At 35.0% G+C, this 23,027-nt stretch overlaps 1 pseudogene; it reads left to right on the top strand.

The window, feature by feature from the left end:
* The first annotated feature begins 21,200 nt into the window (after positions 1-21,200).
* Positions 21,201-22,120, top strand: LOC141517942 (tetraspanin-17 pseudogene; annotated as a pseudogene).
* Positions 22,121-23,027: the final 907 nt, after the last annotated feature.

A 23,027-nucleotide genomic window follows, 5' to 3' on the forward strand; every position in this document is an offset into this window, starting at 1 on the left:
TGCACAAATATGTATGTGTGTGTATAAAGTAATTTGTAAACTTTAAAGCACTCCACAAAAGGCAGTTATTACTATTACTGTTGCTATCATCAGGACTTCTTTATACCACTAAATTCAATGCCATCAATATGACCATGGGAAATCAGTTAATCTCCCTAAGTCTGTTTCCTCATCTGTAAAATAAAGGTTGAACTGAATGACATGTGAGGTCTCTTCCAATTCTACATCTAATACTTCATCTATTACTCCTCAAACTAGGAGCAAAGATGGGGAGAGTGACCAAATTGAGAATGAGAAAGCTGTAGAGAAGCAGATTTCAACTTTTGAGAGGGAAAATGCTAAATCCTGGAGATATTCAAAAGGGGAATGATTTGTCATGGAAATAATAAAGTCCTCATCATAAAGTAAAGGAACTAGAATTACAATCCAGAATTATCTTAACAAGAAAAATTGAGTGTAATCCTTCAGGAAAGAAAAGGAAAAATTAATGAAATAAGAGGGATTTTAAGCATTCTTCATGAAAAAAATAGTTGAATGGAAATTTTGACTTTCAAACATAAGATTCAAAAGGAGTACAAAACAAGTAAACATGAAAGAGAAATCAAAAGAGACTCAATAAGGTTAAACTATTTATATTTATATTCTCATCAAAACTGATTCAAAGAGGAGTAGCTAAGTGGTGCAGTGGATAGAGCACTGGTCCTGGAGTCAAGAAGACCTAAGTTCAAATCCAACCTCAGAAACTTATTACCTAGCTGTGTGACCTTAGGCAAGTCACTTAACCCCATTGCCTTGCAAAAACAAAAAACAAAAATATTGATTCAAAGACAGAATAATATATATGGATGTTATCATTCATGCTCAAAGAGAATCAAAATGATATCACTATATTGGAGTCAAGATACAGTGTGTCTACAGAGTCTTAGAACTGGAAGGGACCCCATAGAGTCAACTTATTTCAGCAGAAAACCTTACTTTTAAATTCTAATAGGTGATCCTTCATCCTCTGCCTTATCCCTTCCATTGGGGGAGAATTCACTATCTTATAAGGCAGAAAGTTTCCATTGTTGAATAGTTCTAATCATCAGGAGATTTCTTGGTTTATTATTTCACCAAAAATCTTCAAAATCTTAGGGCAGTTTAATAGTTTTCAATATTATTCTTAAGGCTACATTAAGATTTTTTTTGGACACTTTATATTTAGTTGACTACAGAGGTGTTTTATTCTAGAAAGTTCATGAATCAAAACCAAAGTTATTATGTTTCCCCTCCTCACCCCTAATTTATGATTATCCTTCTAACTGCATCCTTCTCTTTCATTCAATCTCTGGTTTATAATCTTGACACTCTCTCTAATTCTTCCTTCTGTCTTATCTCTCTTTATATTTACTGTTGTTTCCAATCCTGTAATGTCTTTCTCAATTATACCCTCTTTTCTAACCCTACTGCCTCATCCTATTGCAGTTACTCATCAGAATCACTTCACTGGCTAACCAACAGGTTTTTGTGCCTTGGACAAGACTATCATGCCCATGTGGAACTAGTCAAATCACTCCTCTGCTCAAAATATGTAAGAGTGACCTCTTTCCTACTAAATAAAATAAACTGTTGGCTGCAAGTCAAGGACCGTCAAATATAGAATTGTTCTACAGTTTCAGTCTTTGTCTCACATTACTTTCTTTGATGCCCTTTACAGTGTAATCAAACTGTTCTTTTCACTGTCTCTAAGATAGCCTTCACTCACACAGTTCTGTGCTTTTTCTCATGCCATTGCATCCTTTTAATTTTTTATATATATATATATATATATATATATTGATCTATATCCATATATCGATATATAGATATAGATTAATATATTTAGAGGATTTGAGATCTGCCATGAAGACAAGACCACCTAGCATCCTCCACCTCTTAGAATACCCTTTTCCTTCAAAGCTCAGTTCAGATATTGCCTTCTACACTTTCCTGATACTCCCAAATGCTAGGACTTTCCTCACAAAATGATTTCATATTTTATTAGATAATCCACTGAAGCCAGAGAAATTATCAGTTGATTTTTCCAGGGTGAACAATCATACTCAGTCCCCTTGGCATAGTAGAATGCAAGGGTTCCTTGCCATCAAAGACTGTTTAATATTTATTTTTGTATACTCAGGATGTTGTCCTGGAACATTTGATTTATGCCTGTCTCTAAAGCACACCTAGTTGTGTGCCCAGAGGCAAGTGTTTAATCCTTCTCTATGTCTTAGTCATCTAAGACTATGGGATAGAAATAAACTACAATTGGATATTGAGGGAGTTTATATATTAAAAGTAAATGAAACCAGTCTACTAGAATAAAATGAAATATTTCTATAATGTATTATTCTGTATTAATGGTGCTCTAGCACTTCATTGAAACTTAAGTTCCAAGAGAGCAAGGGTCATGGTTCAGATATACTTTTTTCCAAGTATAATTTTTAATTATTCTATTTTCTCTCTAACGTTTTAAATTAAAAGTATTTTATTTTTTGCCATACAGATAAAGATAAATTTTAACTTTAATTTTTATAAGATTTTTTTCCCTTTCACCATTCCTTCTCCTTCCCCAGCATGTAATTTGATATAGTTATACAGGTACAAATACATTAGCATATTTCTACATTACCTATATGAAAGAAGAATCAGAGCAAAAGGAGAAAACCATGAGGAAAAACATTTTTTAAATGAAAATAGTATGCTTTACTTTACATTGAGGCTGTATAGTTCTTTTTCTGGATGAAGTTAGCATTTTCCATCTCAAATCTTTTGGACTTGTCTTGAATCCTTATGTTGCTAGGAAGAGCTAAGTCTATCATAGTTGATCATCATACAATGTTGCTGTTACTGTGAACAATGTTCTGGTTCTGCTCACTTCACTCAGCATCACTTCATGTAAGTCTTCACAGTTTTTCTGAAATCCATCTGCTCATCATTTCTCATGGAACAATAGTATTCCATTACATTCCATTTCATATTCCACAACTTAGTCATTCCCCATTTGAATGTCATTCCTTCAATTTTCAATTCTTTGCCATCACAAAAAGAGCTACTATAAATATTTTTGTATATGTGGGTCCTTATTTAAATTTTCTTTTTGGGATATAGACCTAGTAGTGATATTGCTGGATCAAAGGATAGAAATGCACAGTTTGATTGACCTTTACAGATATTGTTCTTCAGAATGCTTCAATCAATTTGAAACTCCACCAGGAGTGCATTAGTGTTCTAATTTTCCCACATAGCTTTCAATATTTATCATTTCCCTTTTATATCATATAGCCAATCTAATGGGCATGTGGTACCTTGGAGTTGTTTCAATTTGCATTTCTCTAATCAATTATGATTTAGAGTATTTTTTCATAAGACTATAGAAAGGTTTAATTTCTTCCTCTGAAAACTGCCTGTCCATATCCTTTGACCATTTATCAATTTAGGAATGACTTGTATTCCCAGAAATTTGACTCAGTTCTCTATATATGTTAGATCTTTATCAGAAGATCTTTATCAAAAGCACTGACTGTAAAAATTGCTTCCCAATTTTGTTTCCCTTTTAATCTAAGTTGAATTTGGTTCCACTGTGCAAAAGCCTTTTAATTTAATATAATCAAAATTATCTATTATGTATTTCATAATGTTCATAAATTCTTCCCTTCTCCATATATCTGACAGGTAAATTATTCCTTGGTCTCTATTTTGCTTATGTCTTCATGGATAAATCATATACCAATTTTAACCCCAGAATCACATTATATCTCTTCCATCTCAAAGCACTGGGTCTTACATAAACAAATGCTTAATAAAGTTTGAAGGAATTTTTTTAATAATTTTTGATCAGGAAATACACATTACAATAAGAATATCAGCAAATAATTTCCTAATGCATACTTGAGGGTCCAGAAACTGACAGAAACAACCTAGGAAATGGAGATCCCTGTTTTCTTCCTACAGGTTCTGGCAAACCAGAGGTTTCCCACCTATGACTAAGAACACTGCTCATCTGAGAAATCAGATAATGCCAAGATTAAGAAGTTCAAGAAAGCCTTCCAAAGTACAGAAGTCATATTTTCTCTCCAGAAAAGTCTGTTCCTATGCAAATATCCTTTCTTCCTCACCTCCCAGGCTATTATCATTTAATGCATTTGATGCAAGATACAAAGTTTATAACACAGGATATTTAGTCCTTGTGTAATGCCAAGTATAAAAGAATCAGTGGGGCAATTAATAATGAAGAGTGAACCTAATTCTATACTCCTTCTATACTCCTAATTCTATACAATGGCATAGTCAGTACAAAAGAAGTTACAAATGGGGTCCAAACAGAGGAAATCGGCAGAAATGGAGACTGACAGAGGGTATTATATGTTGACAACTTACTAAACAATTATCAATATGGCCTGAGGGGAATTATTTAATTCCCATCTTTTTCATTTGGATATGGCCACTTTCTAGATACAAACTGAAGATAAATTTCCAAGGGGTACTGAGAAATACCTGTTATTAAAAGGCAATCCCAAGAAGCAGTCCTCTTCTTATCACTGCTCTCTCCTCCCCCCCACCCCTGACCCCAGTAAAGGACAGAGTTCTACCTGACTAATCAAATTTAGTCTTAGGGTGACTAGGAATAATATCATAAATCAATAAGTCAACCACAACTGAAGTATTAAATTTAGTTTTAGAAAAGCCTTTGATAAGCTGAGCAATACCTAGAGGGGAACAACTAGTTAAGTGAAGGGCCTGAAAATCAATATGAGGGTAAGTTGAAGGATCTTAAGAGATATTTGCCTTTGAAAACAGAATTTTATGGACATCATATGTTTATCAAAGTGTTTGAAGGGTTATTTTAGGATAAAGGAATTAAATTTATTCTGCTTATACCTACAAGATAGAACAAATAGACTCAAGAATTTCCAAAAAAAAATACAGCTAGTTTACAGCAAAATGGTTTACAGTAAAATTCTTGCCATGTGAGGCAAAAATTCCTTATGAATGAAGGTATTCATGAAAAGTCAGGAGGATTACTTCTTGGTATTGTAATATAAAGGACTCCTGTCATTTTGAAAGGAAGAATAGAAAATGAGGAAATTCCATAGACAAGTTAGGAGAAAAATAGTTTTTAAGGTCTCTTCCAACTTTGAGGACCTTCCAACTTTAAGTACTTTATTCTTTCTCTTTCTATCTGTCTTTCTAGCTCTATCTCTCTGTGTGTGGATCTGTCTGTTTGTCTGTCTATCTGTCTCACACACACACAGTCAATCAATTAGTGGGATATGACTTTTCTTTCCCATTCAAATGGGAAGTCCTTGATATTTCAAAATTGAAAGAATGCCCAGCCTAGGGTCACATAGACATTTGTTTCTCTTTCAAACATATAAAAAAGCAAGAATTTTATAAATTTTAGAGGAGTGAAACAATAGACAGAAATGTTATAAACAAATGTAAGTAGAAAAAATGAATATTGATGAATTAAATATGCACTTTTTTGAACTAAAAAAATCAATGAAAAACAACCTAAAAATAAACACATAAAAGGGAATATTAAAAATTAGAGGGGAAATAAACTGAAGACAAAACAACCGAAATGAAAAATAAACTTAAAACTGATTCTTTGAAAAGACTAATGTAGTTCATAAAGACTCAGCTATTCTGATTAAAAAGAAGAAAGCAGAAAATCAAAACAGTGAGATAGTAATTAAGCAAGATGAAATCAAAGAAAAACCTGAAGAAATAAAAAGAATAGAATATATTATGTAGCTATATGCTTACAAAACTGAGAACACAAAATTAATATATAAATATCTTTAAAATACAAAATACTACAAGATATCAGAAGACCAAGAGGAGATATCAAATCTCATAAAAGAGGGGTGGCTAGGTGGCACAGTGGATAGAGCACTGACCCTGGAGTCAGCACTGACCCTGGAGTCAGGAGTACTTGCGTTCAAATCCGACCTCAGACACTTAATTGATTACATAGCTGTGTGACCTTGGGCAAGCCACTTAACCCCATTTGCCTTGCAAAAACCTAAAAAAAAAAAATCTCATAAAAGAAAGTAAATTTAACTATAGAGAAACTACCAAGGGGTGGGGGGAACTCCTGGACCAGATGAATTCACAGGAAAATTCTATCAGACTATTCAAAGAACAGTTAAATCCCTCCTTAATAAATTACTCTCAAAGATTAAAAAAAAACCTTACCTGAATTGTTTTATGAGACAACTATAATACTAATACCTAAACAAAGGAAAGATAAAATGCAGGGTGAAAATTATAAGCCAGTAATTAATGAACATTATCTAAAAAATTTAAACAAAATTATTTATACATGCAACCATTCATTACGATCAAGTGGGATTTGTGACATAGATGAAAGGGTGGTTCAACATTAAGAAAACAATCAATATAATTAATTGCATTAAAAAACAAAACTATGTAATCATCTCAAAAGATGTTGGAAAAAACCTTTGAAAAATTACAATACTTTTATACTAAAATCAAAGAAATCACAAATCATTGGCATAGAAGAACCTTTTGTAATGTCATTAAAAAATCTATTTAAAACCAAAAGAATGCATGACATATAATTAGGATAGACTAGAACATTTTCCAATAAATAGAAAAGTGAAGTAAAGATGCCCATTGTTCTCACTATATTTGATATCATTCTTGAAATCTTAGCAATAGCAATAAAACAAAAGAAAAAATAGAATAAAGAATGTAAAGGATAAAAGGATAAAACATGAGGAAAGATACCTTCACAAAGTCCCCTTTTAGCTACCTGCCTCTGAGTTGACATTGATCTATTAATGACTGAAAAACTTCTAGTCTATTCATTCAACCAGTCTTTTTCTATAATTATTTAATCTTCATGTCTATCTCCCATTCATATGGATAACATGAAATGTTTTGATAATCAATTTTGATAAATCCTAACTTAACTACATCTATGGAATTTCCTCATTTTCTATTCTTTCTTTTTAAAAAAAAGGAAATGAGAGAAAGACCAATAAAAAGGTGAGATTTCATCTCTCATGCCTGGCAAATTGAAATCGTTTGAAAACAAGCACACTAATACATTATTGGCAGATCTAGATCAACTTTTCTTTATATTTGTTTGGAATTATGCAAGAAAAATGTTTAAATGCTTTAAACCCTTTGACCTACTAATCCTATTATTAAGGTTATATCCCAGAAAGTCATACAGAAGCAAAAAATTAATATATGCCAAAATAATCTTGGCAACATGTTTTATGGTAGCAAAGAACAAGAAACAAAATGAGTGCCTATCAGTTGGAGAGTGGGTAAACAAATTATGGCAAGTGACTGCAAGTTAATATCATGATACAGCAAAAAAGGATTAACATGAAGAATTCAGATAAACATGAAAATATTTATATAAATTGACACAGAGTAAAAGAAGTAAAACCACAGTGTTATAGTCACTAAAAGTCACTAAACAGAAGTCAAACTCTGAGTAATGGAAAAATGTATAACAATCCAAGGAAACGGACAATGATACATAAATCCCTCCTTTTTTCAGAGCCCACTGACTAAAGTATAACAATGTATGACATAAGTAGCTTCCTTATTGCATGTAACATGAAGGTGTCAAAATAAATAAATTGAATCATCCATTATTGTGTTTAGGAATAAGATAGATTAAAAACATTAATTAGTTACATAGAGTTACATAGAGCAACTCCTAAGACAGCTGTCTAGTTTATAGAAGATGTCTCACTGTTAACCTTCCAAGATATTTCTAATCACTTCAGACTACAAATTCTGCATTGTAGTGACATATATAGAGGGCAGGTTTCTTAACAGAAAGTAAAGAGAAGACAAAGAGATTCTGAAAAATAAGGGCATGAAATTCAATAATAAAGTTTCAAGGATACCAGGATATGATGAAGGTATTGAAAATGTAACAGAATTGAATCTACTTATAGGGGCTGTTCCAGAGAAAATTCACCCAAGACTCCATGGAAAACTTCCAAGGTCACCATGGCACTTCTATGACTATAACTTTCTTATGTCACCCAAGGCTTCAGCCTTTCTGTTCTTGGGCAAGATAAAGGAATTGTACCAAGGACTTTGGAAGTTCTAAAAATCACCTGGAACTGCTGCTCTTCATATACTGATCTATTTTAGAAGTAGGACATTATAATTGCACATTGATAGATAATTGAAAATATAAAAAATAGACCTTAATGTTTAGTTGAATTGACTAGACCTATAGTACATTTATTGAGATTAATTGACCACTAATTGAACTATTTAAAGCATATGTCTGACTATGTGACACTCTCCTCTAATCCTCTAATTCTAGGATTATATAAAATAGATAGATAGATAGTTAGATAGATAGATAGATAGATAGATAGATAGATAGATAGATAGATATGTATGTCTGGGATTTTACCTCCAGGGTTATATATAAAATCCTCTATTTTGATTTAAAAGCTCTTAATAGCCTGGCCCATCTCTATTTTTCCAATCTTACATATTGTTCCCCTCCATGCATTCTGTAATCTAGTGAAAATGTCCCCTTTTGCTGTTCCTGGCACAAAATACTTTATTGACTCTGTCATCTGGCATTCCCACCTTTATTTCTATTTCCTTGCTTCCCTGACTTCCTTTAAGTCTCAGTGAAAGAGTCTTGTGGTAAGAAAGTGTTCTCCTGAAATTCAAGTCCAATTTTTCAATTGTAAAATGAGGATAGATAGTACATATTTGACAGACTTTGAGTATCAATTTTTTTAAATGTTTGTATTTATAAAGCATTTAGCACAAAGTTTGGTGCATAGTAGGTGTTATGTAAAACTTAATCTCTTCTTCCCTATGTTCTGTTTGTTTTGGTTTTTGCAAGGCAAAAGGGTTAAGTGACTTGCCCAAGGCCACACAGCTAGGTAATTTATTGAGAGTCTGAGGTTGAATCTGAACTCAAGTCCTCCTGACTCCAGGGCTAGTGCTCTATCCACTGCACCACCTAGTTGACCCCCCTTTTCCCCTATCTTCTGCAAGAAATCTTTTCTAATCATCCTTAATTTCAGTGCCTTCCTTCTGAGACTGCCCCCAATTTATCTTCTATAAATCAAGTTGGCTCCCCATGTTTAGACATAAGGTTCTCCTTTGTATTCCTTAGCAGTACCTGGAATATAGGCATGCTTAATAAATATTTGTCTTGACCATATGCCAGCTTAGGTCCAAGAAGGAATAGGAGGAAATCCTTCTTGGTTGAATAAATGTCAGTATATTGCCATATGGGACACAGAGAGCTTTGGATGGAGAGACTTTAAGGGGAGAGTAGAGAGAGAAGCCAGAATGCTAAACTCTGTGTTCTAATTACTTGCAAAAAGATGTTAAGTATGGTCAGTCCCCTCTATATTCAGACAAAAATATTATAGGTGAAAAGCAATTTTAACAATCTTTTTTTTCAAATTTTGAATTCATTATTCTCTTTCTCACTTCTTCCCTCCCTGCTATGAGAAGGTAAGCAATTTGACAAAGGTTATACATGTGCAGTAATGCCAAAACACATATCCACATAAGTCATGCTCTGAAAGAAAACTTAGACAAAAAAATCCACCCAGAATAAAGAAAAAGTATTCTCTATCTGCATTCAGGCATAACCAGTTCTTTTTCTGGAGGTAGATAGCAGTTTTTCATCATAAGCACTTCAAAATTGTTTTTGTATAGTTGATCTATTTTTCATTTTTTTACCATCAATAAGTGGCTTAATAAAACAGATTGTTACACTTTTAACTGCTCTACCTTTTCAGCTCAATATTTAGTTTTAATTTGGTATTAATTTCAATCATTGCTTTAAATAGCTAATGTTAGACATTTAAAGGAAAATTAGCTAAATAAAGGATGAGACCCTTATGCAAACTTCATCATCTTGATTAAGATTCAGTATAAAGATTCAAAATCTTTATGAAGATGAATCTATCTAAAAATTATAAATATATACAAATGTCTATATATCTTTATCTGTCTATATTTGTATATAGGTGACAGGAGTCCTTGCTGAAAAAAATTAGAGAGACACATAGAAAAGTAAGTGTCTTGGAGCAGATTATGTCTCTACAGTCATAAAACTAACTACAAGGCATTTAGAGCAAAGTATTAAAGAGCATTTACTTTAATGTTTATCTAGACTAGGTCTCTCGTTGAAGGCAAGAGATTTCAATAGAGACTGAGATTTTATTTAATTTTATTTTATTTTATTAAGTTTTTGCAAGGCAATGGGGTTAAGTGGCTTGCCTAAGGCCACACAGCTAGGTAATTATTAAGTGTCTGAGACCAAATTTGAACCCAGGTACTCCTGACTCCAGGGCTGGTGCTTTATCCACTACGCCACCTAGCTGAACCCAAGACTAGAAGGAACTCTTAGAAGAAAAAACTCCCTCTATCAATGCAGGTTATCATCTTGTCCACAATTTGTAGTCTTAGAAAGTTATCTAGAACCCTAGTAATCCTCAGGAATAAGACTTGATCCAGATCTTCCTGGATCATAGACCAGATCTCTAATCATTATACAACACTGTCTCCCATAAGATCATGAGATTTAGAGCTAGAAGGAACTTCAGGGATGTTTTGAAAACCCCATTTTACAGATTAGAAAATTAATCCCCATGGAGAACAGATTTGCTCAATATCTTACTGTCTCCCCAACTCCAAATCTTGGACTCTTTCTACTATATCAAACTGCCTCCCCACACAGCAAGTATTCCACCCACTGCACATAGTAGGCACTTAATGCACTTTGTATGAACGTTGAAATTAAATGTCCCAAATACAAATCTGTTGCTGTTGAGTTTTCATTTTTTCAGAGAATAACCAGAGTCTGACTCTTTGACCTTTCTTTGCAATTTAACAAATCAATAAAAATTCATTTCTGTTGAGCAGAACCAGAAGAACATTATAAGCACAACAACATGGGGAGCTGATCAATTATGATGGACTTGTTCATTTCAGCAGCAAAATAATCAAAGACAATTTTAAGGTACTTGTGATGGAAAACACCATCCCTATCCAGAGAATGATCTGTGGAGTTTAAATGAAGACCAAAGCTTATTATCTTCAATTTTAAAAGTTGTCTTTTGTATTATGGCATTTTGTTTTCTCTAATGTTTTCTTTCTTCCTTTTGTATCTGATTCTTCTTTCACAACATATTCAATATCGATCTATACTTAGTAAGGTTACAGATGTAGAGCCTTTATCAGATTGCTTTCTGTCAGGGGAAGGTAGGAGGGAAGAGAGGGAGGGAGAAAAATTGTAAAAAGCAAAACCTTGCAAAAAAAAAAAGAAACTACCACTGTATTTAGTTGCAAAAACAAATACAATATTTATATTAAAAATCAATTTCTGTGTCTTAACAAGACACAAATAACCTTTAATTCATATCAAAGGGTTAAGAAAAAAAAGAAATTGAATTCTTTCCTTACCCCACTTCCATGCAGAAATCACATATGTTGTTATAAGTTTGCTTGTTATTTGTACAAACTGGGCTAATTGTATAAAGGCAATAATTCTTGATTCTCTCAACTCCTTGCTTAAGTGCTTTAAGCAGCCAAACACAGTCAATCTGAAAAATAATTTTAAAATAAGAATTTAAATCAGATAGCAAGTCCTATATGGAATCAGGTTTGCCAGAACAGTATTAATGATGATTATTGTCCTGGGTTTCAGTGCCACCTGTAGGCAAAGAGAGGCTGAGGTTGTCTGGGCTTAGGGTTCTGACTAGAATACAGACCTGGGTTTTTAAAACCATGATCCTCCACCCTGTCCTTAAGCAATGTTTGCATAATCATAAATGCATTCTAGTGAACATACTAGTTTGCCATCCTTCTGATACTAAACCTATATTGAATAATTGACTCAGAAAGGTAGCAGGAACCTCACAGGATATGTAATCTAACTCATACATAAACAAGGTTTTCACAATATAATTTATACCAAACTATCATTCAACCATCTTTCCATTAGTTATCAAAATTAATGGGAAACGCCAACTTCTCAAAAAAAAAGCTTATCCCACTCTGCAAAAGGTTGTTTTTAGGAAGTTACTTTTTTCTTTAGCAAGTCAATTTTTTCTCCCTATAAATTCAAACCACTGATTTTAGTGTAACCTTATGAGGTCTCATAAAATGAAAGTAATCATAATAAAATCTCAAAGCAGAAAGAAAGTGCAGAAGGTGTCTAATCCAATTCTTATCTCAGTAAGAAATCCCTCTTCAACAAACCTGATCAATGAAAATCAAACTTCAAATTGAAGAACACTGATCCTTTTGCCTAATGTCCTTTTTATATGATATTCCTTAAAATACTGAAACTTAATCTTCACCACCACCTTCCTAAAATCAAACCTTTTCATCAATCAATCAACGTCATAGTTTTCTAGTTTCCTTTAGAATCCTGTTCTTCATATTGCAAAAACATTTTACATATCAATGTCCTTTCAAAATTGTAGAGCCCATATCTAGATATAATATTCCAGATATGGTCTGACAAGAGTAGTGTATAGCATGATAATTAGCAATCTTACTTTCTTGTGCAACCAAGGATCACAATGGTTTTTGGGACTATGCATGTTACTTTAGTGACACTAATTCTATCAATGGATCATCTTAAACTTTTGATTCACTAAAACAGTCAAATATCTTGAACACAAACTGATGCCAAACCACATTTTTAATAGCCAGTACTTGCAAAATTGGTTCATTTTACTCAAATTGAGAAACTTTACATGTATCTGTATTTAATTGATTTCAGCTCATTATTCTGCTTTGTTGAGTTCTTTAGGGATCAATATCATCAACATTATGATCTATCAGTAATAGAGGTCAGCAAATTATGACTGAAATACTAAATCTGACCACTTGATTCTTTTTTATATAGCTTTAGTACTGGGCTATATAAAAACAAGTGTCAGCCATATTTAGCTGATGAAATATAGTATGTTGACTCCTGATGAACACTCATAATGATTTACTTTTTATAGAACTTTGAGACTTACAAAACATTTTATGGGGAACACTCCTGTGAGACTGATAATGTAGTTAATATTAGCCCCAATTTATAGATAAGGAAGGTGATGCTTAAGAGGTCCAGGTTTACAAGTTCACAGTTATTAAATGTCAAAGTGAGGACTCAAACCTAAACCCAATCATCTGAGTCAAAATGTAAAACTCTTTCCATATTACCATAGTGTTCATCTAGTATATTAGCTATCATATATCATATATATGTATATCATATCATTTATATCATATATATATATATGAGACTTCTCTAAAGATGAATATTGGTCTATCAATCACTACCCTTTGAGTTCAGTGATTCTACCCTTTCTAAATTCATCTTAAATAGTTGTAAACTACACACTCTAGTTTTGCCCATAAGGATTTTGGGAACCCAGGTATATTATGCTTATGACATTTGTCTGCAATTCAGTACCAGGGATCTTGTTGAAAAAGGAATGAAGTTATTGTTATTTAACTTGTTTTCAATTCATCCATGTCAACTTGAAGTGATCACTGTTTCCCTCATTAACCATTCCTTTGATAATATATAATAGAATAATTAGACATTATTAAAAACTTATTTACAACTAATATTCATCCAATCTGCCACCTGATTCCCCTACATATGTTATGGAATACATACAGATAAAAAACTCATAGTGAATTGTCTAGAGCTCTAATTTACCCTTTAACAAAAAATTATGAATTTTAACAAGTGAAATAAAAGCTACCTAGCTACTGTTCAGTCATGGATTACCTCATTCATTCAATAATTCATTAAGAGTTGTACTGGTTTTACATGATGAAGTTTGGTTCACACAATTCTCACAATTCTCTAAGAGCCTGCTTGCTATGTGCTGAGCCCAATCAAGGAGATAACACACATAAATAATCATAGTTGTAGAATCATAAACCTATTTGATCTGGAAAAGAATCTCAGAACATATAAAATATTGGAGCTGTAAGAGATCTTAGAAGTATAATAAAAGATTAATAGCTGAAGGGGCTCTTAGAGATCATACAGTCCAATTTCCTCTTTTTTACAAATGTATAAACCAAGGTCTAGATAGATGGAATTTTCCCAAGATCACTGCCCTCATGTGGCTCACAATTTGATGAGAGAGTTGAGACACCTACCCCAATAATTATAATACAAAGTAGACTATATGCACACAAGTGAAGTTCAAAGAAGTACTGGCTTCTCCCTTCAGCTTTATTTTCCACTAAACTGACACTGAAGCAGTGCGCTTTCATAGAAAGAACATTGGAACTGATGTCAGAAAAAACCTAGGTTTGCATTCTAGTGTTATCATTTGATATCACCATAAATAAGTCACTTGGGGTATGGAATCCTCAGAACCCTCATCTGTAATGTGAGCCCTAAACTCCTTTTCAGCTAGAGATCATATGATCCCAACTGGAAATTAGACCTAACACCCAATCTATACATTTCTTACCTTTACCTGTGGTGTAGTTAGGGAAAAATGGTAAACAGCTCCTACAAAAGGACAGAAGAGTACATTAAAGAATTTAATCTTTGATAGGATGCTGTCAAGTTTCTGTTGAATAAAACAATACCTTTTCATTATGCAGGCACTACCAGAAATTCATAAAGTATTTCTAACCATTAAGGTCTGGATAGTCACAAAATGGCCTCATATTTATTAGATAGGTTCAATTATAGAATCAGGAGAACATTGTACATGTTAATAGCAACAATGCATGATGATCAACTAGGACAGACTTAGTTCTCCTCAATAATACAACAATCCAAGGCAAATCCAAAAGAATTATGATAGAAGATGCCATCCACATCCAAACAAAGAACTGGTGGGGTCTGACTGTAGACCAAAGCATACTAATTTTTTTGTTTTTCTTTTTTCTACCTCATAGTTTTGTCTCCCTTTGCTCTTATTCGTCTTCATAATATGACTAATAAGGGAATATGTTTAACATGACTGTATGTGTGTAACCTTTATCAGATTACTTGTCTGGCAAAGGAGGGAGGGAGAAAAATATGGAACTCAAAAATATTAGCAAAAATGAATGCTGAAAAATATCTTTACATGTAATTGAAAAATAATACTAAAAAAGACTCATTTAAAGCCCAAGAAATCATAAGCTGATTTTTTTTTGCTAGGATGACATCAATGTTCAGGTCCCCTATCCTATTAGAAAACAAGCTTCTTGGGGGACAAGGACTATGTTTAATCACAGTACTCCCCAGGGTCTTAGACTGCCCTGGAATATAAGGGGCCTCTGTTATAAACTTATCTCTGAAGCAGCCTAATTCTCTGCCCAGAAGCAAATCACTTAATCCTTGTCAGTGGCTCAGACATTTAAGACTAAAGGACAGAAATGAGTTGCATTTGTGTATAACTAGAAAGGATTTTTACATACAGAAAATCAATGAAATCAATCTACTAGACAAAAAAATGCAATTAAAATGTATCATTCTGTATGGTTATCTAAATCTCCAATAAAAAAGTGAATTTCACAAGAGCAGGGACAATGATTTATTTAAACTATGTTTCCCAGTTCATAGCATCACATGCCATCAGTATCAAAGTTGATCAAGAAATACACATTATAACCAGCATGGAAACAATTTTTTTTCCTAATCTGTGCTTAGGGATCCCAATATTGACAGGAACGAGTCAAGGTAACAACTAGAAAGAACTGTTTTCTTTCTACAGTTTCTAGCAAATTAGAGGTTCTCCACCTGTGACTGAAAGTATTGCTCACCTGAGAAACCAGATGATGCCATGAGGAAGAGGCCCAAAAAAGTCTTGGTCAATAGCAGGGAAAAGGCCATGTTTTCTCTCCAGAATGTTTTATTCCTCTGTGGATTTTTCCCTTCTTCCTCAGCTTCCAGACTCCCTTTTCATGTTATTTATAGAAGCCCTCAGGTGCTAAAATGTCTTTTATTATCAGTTGACACTGAACATTAAACACAAGTTCTTGAAGACTATAACAGTGTGCACAGAATGTGTTGTTCCAGTACAAAGTCAGTAAAGAGAATTTAATGAAGCAACTACTTATGGAGATCCTCCACAGAATATTGGCATAATCAATGCAAAAGAAGCAACAAAACTCAAATAAAGGGCAACCACAGAATTTGGCATATTAGAAGGTAGCATGTGGTAACAGGTTGCTGGTCAAAAGTCAATGTAGTATAAGTGGAATTATTTAATCCTTATAGGTTTTTCCAGTTGGTAAGTGGTTAGCCATTAAGTACAGACTGAAGCTAAGTCTCCAGGGGGTATTGAGAAATCTGAGAGGGAGATACATTCCAGGTAGAGAGGGCAGTCTACTTCTTAGGCTTCATTAACCTCTCTCTCTCTCTCATAGAGGACAGAGTCTACCTCATTGATCAAACACTTTGATATTAGAATGACTGGGAAAAACATAAAGCAGATGTGGGTTATGTGCCAACCACATGACTTCATCTCCACTATGCTTAAAAGGAGTCTAGAATTAAGAGTGAGGAGGATCAGAGTTCTGTGCTCCTCAGCCTTCATCAGATCGGATCTAAAGTGTTCTATTTATTTTTAGGAAAGTCTTTGCCAAGCTGAGGAACATCTAGAAGAGGACAACTGAGAGAGGATTGGGTGAGGGATCTAAGGGATGCTTACTTTAGAAAAACAGAACTTTGAAAGACATGAAAATCTTGTCAAAATGTTTGAAGGGCTATTACAGGATAAAGGTATTAATCTTATTCTGTTTGTTCTCTAAAGATATTAGAACCAATGGGTAGAAATTTCTAAGAGGCAGAATTTGATACTAGACTCGAGAACTTCCAAAAAAAACAGCTTTTAGTAAAATGGGCTGCTTTGTGAGGCAATGACCTTCTTGTGAATGGAAATATTCATGAAAAGTCAGGAGGATACTTCTTGGTACAAGGCATTCCCATATATTCTAGAATATATATGATTAAGTTCCTTTCAAAATCTGAAGTTTTTTTAATCTAAATTTCCATTACTTTCTCATTCTCTGTCTCCGACTTTATCTCTCTCTCTCTCTCTCTCTCTCTCTCTCTCTCTCTCTCTCTCTCTCCTCCCCCTGCACCCTTTCTGGAGCTCTCTTTCCATCTCTATCAGGCTTTGTCCCTGTCCCTATCTCCCTATCTCTATATGTGTCCCTCTTTGTCTATCACTGTCCTTTTTCACTCTCCCACTTTTTCTATCAATTAGACATGACTTGTCTTTTCCATTCAAATGGGAGATTCTCAGTATTTCAAAAATATTTATAAGCATAAGTTTCTATCTATCCTGTTGATTTCAATACTATTTTTGATTCTTCCAAACATAGCCCATTCCATTTTTGAACACCTTAATGGCAGAGTTGTGATTTTTTTAACACCAAGCCAGAATTTTTCTTTCCACAACTTCTGATGATTGCTATTAATTTTATATTCTGAAGGTGATAGAAAAACAGAATATCTAATCCCCCTACTTTATGATAGCATTTCAAATATTTGACCATGTCTACACCAACAAAGTCTTCTCTTCTCCATCAACATTCCAAATTCCTTATATCATCAGTTTCTGGGTCCCTTTAAACATGCTAGTCATCCTCCAGGTTCTAAGCCCATTCTAACTTGCTATTGCTCTTCTTAAAACATGGTACTGGAAATCAGAAAGAGTATTCCATATATGATCTAATGAAGGACTTTCAACTCTCTTTCAACATTTTGCATATTATCAATAGATAAAATCCTGATGATTCTTCTGACTGCCATGCAGCTGTGATGGCAGCTAAGACAAATAGCTTCAGAGTTCTGGGTCCAGAGCCAGGAAGACTTAAGTTTAAATATGGTCTCAGATGCTTGTGTGTGACCCTGGGCAAGTGACTTAATCTCTATATGCATCAGTTTACTTGTTTGGATATTTGGGAATACCCCAAAACTGGGATATAACACCAGCTAGCTCACGTGAAAGAATGCTGTGAGGATCAAATGAGATATAAAAGTGTTTAGTATAGTACTTGGCAGATATTAGATACAATGTTGATCTTATTCCTCTCCCTCTTCCTCATTTCACACCATTGTCTTATATTGAACTTATTCTGTCACTTCGCTTTGTGACCTCATTTGGGGTTTTCTTGACAAAGATATTGGAGGGGTTTGCCATTTCCTTCTCCAGCTCTCTTTAAAGATGAGGAAACTGAAGTGAACAGGGTTAAATGAATTGCTAAGAATCACACATGTAATAAGTGTCTGATGACAGATTTGACCTTAGGAAAATGAGTCTTTCTGTCTCCAAACATAGTATTCTATTCACCTAGTTATCTTGCACCACTTAACTATTTTGGCAGTTGATTTTTAAAACTCAAATATAAGATTTAAATCAGTTGACATTGAGCTTTTTTGAGATTTGCAGGCTGTGGGAGAGAAGGGGGCATCTTGACATTACTATGCTAACTATTCATCCCCACATCAGCTTTGGCAGGTGTCAAAAGATTAGATTTACTACCTTGCCTTTATCCAGGATACCAATAAAAGGCTTAAGTGTGGTCAAAGATAAATCCAAGGGTTAGTTTTTTTAGAGACATCCCTCCAGGTAGATACTGATCAATTAATGACTGAACTCTGAAGATATAGTTATTCAAATCAAGTCTTTTCCCAGTAAACTAATCATTTAGCCCTCATATCTACATCCATTCATAGACAATGTGAAACATTTTGACAAATAGCTTCCTAAATCTCAAGTCTACTATCTATGGCATTCTCATCTTCCACTTAAATATTCCCTATCAAAAAAGAAAAAGAAAATGAGATGAAAATGTAATTAATCATCTGAAATGCTATCTCCCACCTTGGAAATGTATGAAGATGACAATGAAAGTCAATGTTGAAACGACTGTTGGAACAACACTCATATATGTTTACTTTATAAGCATTAGAATTGTATATAAAAGTGAACTATAACTATGCAGATAGCTTTAACCAGTCAAGATATCAATTTTAAAGACAATGTAGTATGATGGAATTAATTTAGTTGAAGGAACACTAGACCTATAGAATCAGAGTTCCTGGGTTCAGATTTGGCTATGCTACTTACTATGAGACCTTAGATAAATCAGAGAATTTAGAACCACAAGAACATTCAGTCTAACCCCCTCATTCGAAAGATGAGGAACCTAAGATCCAGATAGATGAAGTTATTTTGTCCAAGTCACATACCTAGTAAGCACTCAAATCTTGATCTAGTCATTTAATTTCTCTGCTCCTGATTTTCCAAATGTATAAAAATATGGATTATGAAATAATCAATGGCAAAGGTTTTTTATTAGGAGCAATTGTAATTAAACTAGAAATTCCAAAACATGACCTAATCAAGCCAGAAATAGTAAATAAGATAAATCTGTCAAAGACTCATAAGCTTTTTTCAAAATGATTTTATTCTACATCTAACTCACATAAGCATTTTGTAAAGTCAGAAGTATAGACCAACCCCTTTCAGGAAATGACATGAATAAGCACAAAAATTTCATGGTCAGAATGAAACCAGAAACATTATGAAAGAGCAAAGTAATATTGCAATACATCCAAGTGGGGTCAGCATGATATGGGAATGAGGAAAGCTTGCTTCATAGATGTAGTAGGATTTTAATAGTTTGAATGAAGGTAAAGAAGAGATGGTTTGAGAAGTCAGGGAAAGCACAGTATTTTAGAAAGAAATGACCCAATAAAATGAAGATCTGTGATATTATTGGAAATGAATAGATGGAAAAAGTGATGAGTAGGTGGTTCTGAGATTAGAATACAGGGTGAGCAGTGAGATGTTCTTAAATATAATTCGTGTGAGAATTCAAGAGACCATAAAAAGGTTAAGAATCATAAATGAGTGTTTCTGAGACTTGGTAAGAAAGTGAGAAGGGAAAATAGCAGCTGTAAAAATGAAAGAAAATATAAAAGAGGTAAAATTAAAAAATAAAGGAAATCATAGTATTTTCTTTTATTTTTAGGAGGGTCTAAGGAGATAGAATAACTGAGAGGTGGAAACTGGAGAATGAGAGAAACTAGAGGAGAGTTAGAGATCAGAGTTGAAGAACTGAATAGAAGTTAAAGAAGTTGGAACTGCTAAGGAAATGAGAGGAGCTAAGGGGGAAGAAATTACTGATGGAATAGGAAAGGAGGAATAAGCATCTATTAAATATAATCCATGTGCCTTATAAATATTATTTCATTTGATCAGAAGAAATGACGAAATGTAAAAAGGCAAGGGGCATAAAGAAAGTGAATGGGGAATGAAAAGAATGAGAGGGTGGGAAGGAATGAGATAGGAATAGCTAAAGAGAAACAAAAAGTTTAGGAAGTAAGAAGAACTGAAGAGGGGGAAAGACTAAAAAATGGGAATAGCTAAAGAATGAAGTGCTAAGAAATAGCAATAGGTAAGAACTGAAGAGTATGCAACACCTGAAAATGTGGGAGAAACTAAAAGGGAAAAACATCTAAAGAAACAGAAGCAATCGAGGAAATAAGAATGAGACTGAGGAGGAGCTGAGAGATGAAACAGTGAAGGGCTTAGGAGATGTGGATGGCTGATCAAATGGAAGTAGATAAGGAGTTATAAGCCAAGGAGCTGAATATCTTAGAGGATGGGGAAAAGAATGAAGAGGGTTTGAAATATGAGAAAAAGTAAGAAAAAGGAATGTTGAGTTCCCCTGTCTACCAGGGAATCCATTCAGCTCAGGAGAGAAAAAGAAATACACATACACTCAGATGGGGGTACTAACAGGATGACTAGCTGAGCCATTTATTGTTAAGTATCAAACAGTTCTTATAAGAGAAAACCACAAAATTAGCATAAAGGATAAAAACAATGATCTAACTCTATTTTGGGAAGGATGTAATTCAGTTCAAGAAGTTCTGGAACAGGGCTAACAACATGTGAGGACACAAATGATGTAGCTGTGTTATCAAATCAGAGTTATGTGGAAAGAATTCAGTTTGAGGATCACCAAAGCTTAGGTCTTTTAGTCATAACTGACCTCTAACCCAAACTAATTTGAGTAGCTCTCAACAGAGGAAGATCTTGAAAAATAGTTAGGGGCCCGGGGCCAGCGCTGATCCAGGTCTGCTGCGGGGCCGCTGGCCCCGGCCACGGGCAAGCAGCTCCCTGCACGCGGCGGGAGCCCGGCCGCTCACCATGCCGGCCAAGCAGCAGCACTTCCAGGAGTCCGAGGTCAGCTGCTGCAGGAAATACTTCCTATTCAGTTTCAACATTGTTTTGTGGCTTTTGAGGGCTGTGCAGCTGATCATAAGCCTGTGGGCCTGGGGGGAGAAGTTCTCAGTGTTCCTTGGCCTTATCTTCTTTCTGGAGCTGGCCACAGGAATCCTGGCCTTTGTCTTCAAGGACTGGATTAGAGACAATCTTAATATCTTCATCAACAACAACATCAAGGCCTATCTAGATGATATCGACCTGCAAAAACCTCATTGACTTTGTTCAGGAATATTGGTCTTGCTGAGGAGCCCAAGGGCCCAGCGACTGGAACCTCAACATCTATTTTAACTGCACTGACTGGAACCCCAGCCGTGAGCCGTGTGGAGTGCCCTTCTCCTGCTGTGTCAAGGATCCTGCGGAGGATGTTCTCAATACCCAATGTAGCTATGATGTCCAGCTCAAACTGGAACTAGAACAACAGAGCTTCATCTATACAAAGGCTGTGTGGGCCAGTTTGAAAAGTGGCTGCAAGACAACCTGGTTGTGGTGGCCGGGGTCTTTGTGGGCATCGCCATGCTCCAGATCTTTGGCATTTGTTTGGCCCAGAATCTTGTGAGTGACATCAATGCGGTGAAAGCCAATTGGTGAGGGCGGAGAGGGTGACTCTGAGCCAACAGCATCCAGTCCTCAGAGGGTGGGCAGCCCTGGCCGGTGCCACAATCGGTTGAGCGGATGAACTCCAGGGGTGACTTTAGCAGGCCCACCTTGAGGAGCCCCCACTCAGCACCAGGCTCAATGGCCCTGGCACCCCAGAGTTATTGCAGTTGGGTGGGGCTGCAGGGAGGGTATTTATATTTAGGTTACAGAGAACTGTACAGAGTGGGGGTGGGTATGTGTCCATACTGGGGCAATGTGAGTGGCGCAGCTGCCTATTCCCCCCCCCCCCAGGCACAGCTGTGAAGTCCAGAGATGATGTCAAGGATTTCTGGGGTGGCTGGTTGCCATGGAAACAGTTCCATGTAATGAGGTGGGGGGAGAATAAAAGGTTCTAAATCGAGTACTGGTTCCTGAGAGTCCTGATAACAGGGACAGTATCATTCCCTGATGCTACCCAGACCGCAGTCCCTGGGGTGAGGGGAGGAGGGCATGTGCTGGGGAAAGTTGGGGTGGGGAGGGGTTCTACTGTTGCCCTCCACCAACCCCGTGGAGACTAATAAACTGTCCTCACCCTCAAAAAAGAAAAAAAAGAAAAACAGTTAGGGGAACAGGAGACATGAATCAAAGAGATAGAAAGACTCCAGGGAACAGAGAGGAGTTGAAGAATAGGAGGTGGTAGTGGTGGTAGTGGTGATAGCAGAAGGTGAAATGATGGAAGAAAATTAAGTGTTAATAGTTGAGAGGCTTAAGAGTTGGGGGGAAGAGTAAACAGTTGAGGATATTGAAGAATTTAGGAGATAAGGTGGAAAAAATTGAAAAGAAAGTAGGTTTGGAGATAGCTGAGCAATATTTTGAAGAAGAGGCAGAGTGAAGGGAAAAGGTAGGAGATGACAAGTGGGAATATATCAAGGGATAGGAATATCAGAAGAGATATAAAAAGCAAAGGAAGTAGAAGGAACTAAATAATAAGAGAACCTGAAAGTTTAACTAATTTCTAGTTTATAAATAAATATAGCACTTCACAGAGCATCAACATTTCAAGAAAGTTTTGATGGGCACACTGTAAGAAGACATCTTAGATGGCTAACCATTTTCTGAAACTCATCAACTTTCTTATATACCTATGACCAAAGATTAGTAATCAACAGAGAG

This window comes from Macrotis lagotis, chromosome 1, assembly GCF_037893015.1.
Source record: "Macrotis lagotis isolate mMagLag1 chromosome 1, bilby.v1.9.chrom.fasta, whole genome shotgun sequence".
Classification (NCBI taxonomy): domain Eukaryota; kingdom Metazoa; phylum Chordata; class Mammalia; order Peramelemorphia; family Peramelidae; genus Macrotis; species Macrotis lagotis.